Genomic DNA, 6,463 nt, shown 5'->3' with positions numbered 1-6,463 from the left:
ACCTTTGTTAATACTGTTTAAAACTTTTGCATAATGAATAATAATGTAGATGCATGGAAAAATATAAAAAATATATTATTAAATCTTCAGAGCATTTAGCTTTATGCTAATTGAAACCAAAAACTTTTATCTCCCTGAGAGCTAATTCACAATCTATGAGTCAGACACTAGGGATGATATAATCATAATTGGCCCCATGACTAAAAGATTAAGTAAAAAGGACAAAACAAAACAAAACTAACTTAAATATACATAGGAATTTAGGCTCTTATTTCTCTACCCCGAAATGGGCTGAAAGAGTTGTCCAATTTAGTATGTCCACTCTAATGAATAAACATTCAGCAAACTTTCACACAAAATTCAAAAATGCACCTCTTTTAGCAAGAATAAGTTCTATTTTCAAAGATATCTCATTTAGTAATAAACTTTTATAAGTATTAAAATTATCATTTTAATTATTCTTTGGATATGGAAGAAAGAAATAAGTCTAATGTGCATATACATTCCTTATTTGTACCTTTTCTAAATATACTTGAAAATTCAGATTTGGATTTCATAGAACAAATCAACCAGATGATGGACTGTTTTGGAGAGCTTGGAAATAGATTGTGTTGAGAATATGGAAAAATAACTTACAGTTCTGGAAAAATTACCGGGCCTCTATTTTCTAATTTGGAAAATAAAGAGCTGAGCAAAACGACACTATCTTCCTAGCTCTAAAGTGCTGTAATTCAGATTGAGTCTTCATTGATGTGGATATGACTATCAAGAGAGAGAATGTGAAGTGAAAAAAAAAAATCTCATAGAGTTCTGTGATAAGTTCTATGATGCAAAGCTAATGGGATATGTGCTAATGGATGAACACTCAGTAATGCAAAGATGTCAAAATGGCGAAACTAAGTGTGTGTAACATCTGTCCTCAATAATGGGAATCATTGACTAAAACCATGCTCAACAAGACATAGAATGTACCAGTGTGTGGTTATTTCATTTGAAGAACATTTCCAAGTGAAAGCATTGGCAAAATGAGAATAGGAAAGAGGATAATTGGTCATCACAAGGAACCATCTACCTTCACCGGGTAAGAAAAAAAAAAAAAAATGACAGTTTTCTGTACTATGCTACTTAGCACATGTTTGCCACTCCTTGCTATCGCCTATTTGATGTCTGACTTGGTTGATGTATCTATTCTCTCAATTTCTAATTTTTTAAGTAGTTTAGAAATTCTCTGAGAAAGGTGGGCGTGTTTTACTTCATAGCAACACCACACACTACGGTGTTTCTCACAGTGTTGATGCCCAAATTATTTATGTAAATTAAACATTATGAGCCTCCAAAAGCCACTTTGGGGCCACTATTATTGTCAGTTATGGGTTAAAAAAACTTAGGGAAAGAAACACATAAAATCATGTGAAACACAGACTCCAAGTTTTCTCATAAGGCTTTCCCACTGCATCAAGTTATGGACATGGTAGAGAAGTGACATCGAACTTTCCAGGACTATGACAACTAATGCCCACTTTACTTCAAATGATTGGATCCACAACAGTTCACATAAAGGAGGTGACCTTGACGATAGAGGCCTTGAAAAGTGAACACAAAAACAAATTAACTAACTAAATAAATCAATCAACCAACCAACCAACCAACCAACCAAGGAAGACACCCAGGACCATGAGAATTTGTGGGAAAAAAATTGTCCACTTCTGATCTTTAATAAACAAGAAATGTTATTTTTTTTCCGTTTTAAGCCACTAGCTAGTTGTGTCTCTAACACTCACAGCTTTCTCTATTCCTGAGTGAAGCACCAAGCACATCAAATATTTAAAGTCGAAGTAAACTTGTCTGAAGTGTTAACTATGACAATGGTAGTGTTTTAGCATTGCACATTTTCTGATTTCTGAGTAATCCAAATGAATCTCTAGTCTACTCATGAAAAACAATAGCTTATGTTGGTTCCCTATCCTTTGATTTTGATGTCAGGCCATTAGATATTCCCCTTGGTTATATCATTAACTCTTTTGCAACATGGATCAAGCTTCTAACAGCTTACTAGCTCAGTTGACTAATCTGTAAAGGAACAAACAGATATAGAACTCATGCTCTGAATAGAATAGAGGATATGTAGTATAAAGCTCTACAATGTTACTTGATATATACTGAGTGAATCAACATGTAGAAACCTACTGGTATATTTAGTTTTCTTGGTACATCTGAACATGTTATAGACACAGGTGATATATGCAAGAAATGTGTACTCATCATATTTCTTTGATTTTTAAACATTATAATACAGCAACCACTATAAAGTCTATTTAAAGCCATTTAAAGCCTATTGGCTTATGGTTAGTTTTTATGATATCACAATCTCTCTCTTTTTTTTTTTTTGAAATGTGCTTTTTTTCTTCACATGAAACATAATGTCTCCACAGAATTTATCAAGGCATTGTACAGTAGGTTAAAAAAAATTGGTATGGAATAGGTGATTTAGGTAACTCGTATCATCAATCACAAAATTTTAGGAAGCTTTCTGACTTCCTATACTGGCTATTGTCTTCATGAAATGTAAATATCAAAATCAGGTAAGTTGTCAATGTAATTGGGCAAAACTCTTCAGAGAATAGAAATAAAAATACTTTCATTCCACACTATTTATTAAAACAAACTTTTGACTCTCATTTTTGCAACCTAAATTACATGTGATATTAACACATTGGACTTTATTTCCACAATGTTGGAGATTTAAAGATCCTGGTTGTAAAAAGAAAAGAAAAAGAAAATGTTTTTAAAAAGTCCTAAGTGTACTAGAAATAGTATATAATATCAGAGAAAACAATATCTGGGGTTTCAAAGGTATACTATCTGATGGATTAAACAATAAAAGAACCATGCAGTATAGAAAAGTGGACCCTGGAGTTTAAGAAGAGAAAGACAGATAGAGCTTTAATAAATACAAGAAGGAAAAAAAAGGCATTATTTGGAAACTATCATAATAAAGTCAAGACATTAAAAACAAGAATGAAGGCAGGTAAGCTAAGAAGAAAAGAGTGAAACTATCAGGGAAGGTGATGTTAATCATGAGAAGTAAAGAACAACTCCCAACATTATTAGCAAAGTGGGAGGGTGTTTAGAGATAAAAACATTTTACAGGCTTCAACTTAATATTTAAATGGACTGTCTGGATACATATTAAAGCATGTATCCAATTTACACATATATGCATATTGTGAACTGATCTATAAAATTATGAGTATTCTTATTTTTTTCTTAAAAATCATAGCTTAAGATAACATATTGAGCATATTATTAAACTATTTAGAAAAAATCAAAAGGACACCAAATAAAATATGTCTAGTTAAAATAATTTATTGTACTTTCTTCGTAGAAGCAGGATGAGCTCCTCACCCCAAATTTGGTTTGAATGTTGAGGCTGATGGTCCCACACAGGCACCAAGAGAGGAAGAAAGGGTTTCTTAATCACGTGTTGCTACTTTCTGGGGAAAGTAAAGCAAGCCTCCAAGAAGGCCCACAAGTAATTTGAGACAACGAAGGTGAGTCTGGCTTTGGAGTTTTATTATGATTGATTTGGGGATGCAGTTGATGCTTGCACGGTTTGTATGCCTTGAACTTTCAACCCATGCCAAAGGAGGGAGACCTGTGGGCTTTGTCAGTGGCTTGTCTAGTATGGAGCAAGAAGAAAAGAGGGAGCAGTCGAGCTTGAAAGCTGACAACAAACATCAAGAATGGAACCTGGGTCCTTATCACAGGGTATTACATTAACTACAGATACATTTAAAATTGAAGCCTTCTGGGAATTTTTTTTTATTAAATTTTTTTTTAACGTTTATTTATTTTTGAGACAGAGAGAGACAGAGCATGAATGGGGGAGGGTCACAGAGAGGGAGACACAGAGTCTGAAGCAGGCTCCAGGCTCTGAGCTGTCAGCACAGAGCCCGACACGGGGCTCGAACTCACAAACCGCGAGATCATGACCTGAGCCGAAGTCGACCACTCAACCGACTGAGCCACCCAGGCGCCCCTAGGAATTTTTGATATAATTTGAAATCCGTTATTACTTCTTAAATATGCGTGTTTTTAATATATAACAATTAGGAATATGGGATGGATAGATAGATAGATAGATAGATAGATATAATTAACACATTTTCTCCCCTAGGATAACATTGGGGATAAAATATATTCTTAACAGTACAATAACTTACTCTTCTTGCAACTTGAAAAAAGGGAAGGTGACCTCTAAAGCAGGACAACATCAGTCTTTTTGGAGGTGGTGGTATTTTTTTTAATACATGCCCTCAAAATCATTACAATTTATCCCCAAAGAGATATGGCACCTCTCCTCCTCCTCTTAGGGTTTGAGAAAGCTACTATTTATAAATAAATCATCTGAACAAAACCCCAAATTGCTTCTCTGAATTAAGGTCATAACTTCAGCAACCTACGTGCTTCCTCTGTGGAAGCTATATATGTATATGTGTTATACCATTACCAAAAATGAGCTCTGCACACGATTTCTAGGTTTTTGTTTTTATCTTTGTTTTTGTTTTCTCCCCAGAGGGGATAGGTAAAGAACTTTTATACTTTATTTTAGACTCCTAGGCAGCTCGTTCTTCTTTCTCTATTTTCCACGTATCGAAGGACAATTCTTACTTGCTGGCAACTCTCAAAGGCGATTTTTTTTGTGACTATAAGGAGGCTCTGGGTTGAAAGCTAGAACAATGGGGTACTCATTAGTGCTCATTTTCTTTTTCTTTGTATATGGCTTTGCTATAGCTAGACAGAACTATCTATGAGAATTGATTGACTTGATAAGCTATCACTTGGCCTTAGGTTCCGTGTCTGCCTTGTTAACCTTATCTTGCTTGTCTGGCTTTGGTTCCTGACACTTGAAAACCATGTACAATAACTTTTCATTCTTTCTAAAACTCACTCATTCCTTCTAAAACTTTGTAGTGCAAAATCCTCAGCAGATGGAAACTCCCAGCATGGTCCACTGTGCCACCTATCCCTGGTCTGAGCTGTTCACCTATGTCCAGCCCTGTCCCACCTCAAAAAGCTCTCTAGTTCCTCTGGCCTAGGGACAGAGGTGACTTTTTGTTTTCTCTGCTCTTTGCTGCCCTCATCTGACTAAGACTGTCCAGTTAGAAACTTTTGAAAATAGAATGGTTGCATGCAGAATGATAATGGCCTGAGACCTAAAATACATTTCTTTTAAGGGAGTAAAGCAAGAGAGAAATATACACAGACTAGGAAGAGGCAAGAAAAAAAAAAGTAAATCTTATAGTTGTAAATTACTACTAAAAGATACTCAAAATCCAAGAGAATAACTCAGCCCTATTTTGTGCAGATGCTATGAGACCACATTGTTGACAGAGAATATTATATTCCTTCCTCCATGCCGTAATTTCAAAAACCACATAACAGGATTTATTATTTTCAAATACACTTCAGTGCATATTTGTTCTGTGTTTTCCTTCTTGGTGTTTTAGAAGAACAGTCGACTATTTTAAGCCCATATTGTGAAAAGAAAAGAGAAATTACTAACAATCCCATTACACAGAGAAAATATTTATTTACATTTTTTTCACGGTCCTCTATGACTTTAGCTGGCAACATACCAATTATCTATAAAATATCATATGCATGCATTATAGATTGCATTACTGCATATCTTTGAAAGCGAGGAGGTGCTGGAATTTTATTTCCATGCATTTTTGTCTAAACTCACACCATTTATATGCTTAGATTGAGACTGAAGCCATCAATTATTCCCACTTACATACAAATGCCTCACATAGTTTGGATAACTAGAATTCCACAATCCTGCTTTATCTGGACTGAATGTTAAGAACATATGAGTTAGGGAACTACTAAAATCTGAATATCAAATGCCTTTCTCAATTAAAAAGCTCACTATCTCCATGAAGGAGAGCAGTGACAATATGGGTCCTACTAGGACTCCATGGAACAGTGCTAATTAGTTCTTTAACAAGGTCACTGATGCTTCCAAGACTAACATTAGTGTCCAAGGGCAGAAAAAGATAATTCCAGCATGGCTCACTTTGTGAACTTTATAAATATACATTGCTATACAACACATTATTTAATATACAGAAACAGTTAATATTTTGTAATTTTCTTTTATTATACTCCAAAAAAATATTCTATATCATCCCTGTACTTTCACTAAGACCTCATTATATGTGAATTAGAGCATGAAAACCATTTTCAAACTAACTAGTCTATGGAAAAATAAAGAATACTATTGCTTTCAGTTCTTGTCAGTCATACGGAGAAGCTCTGGACCAAAATTTGCCCGTCTTATGTCAACAGATGATGGCTTCGTACCACTTGTTTCAAAACACGTTTGGAGTTCACGGTATTGGCAGATGCCCTCACTCAGGTGGTTGCGTTACCCGAGTGTAAAATCGTCAGTCTGTGC

This window comes from Neofelis nebulosa, chromosome 3 (genome assembly GCF_028018385.1).
Source record: "Neofelis nebulosa isolate mNeoNeb1 chromosome 3, mNeoNeb1.pri, whole genome shotgun sequence".
In the NCBI taxonomy this organism is placed as follows: domain Eukaryota; kingdom Metazoa; phylum Chordata; class Mammalia; order Carnivora; family Felidae; genus Neofelis; species Neofelis nebulosa.
Note: the sequence above shows the minus strand (reverse complement) of the source record.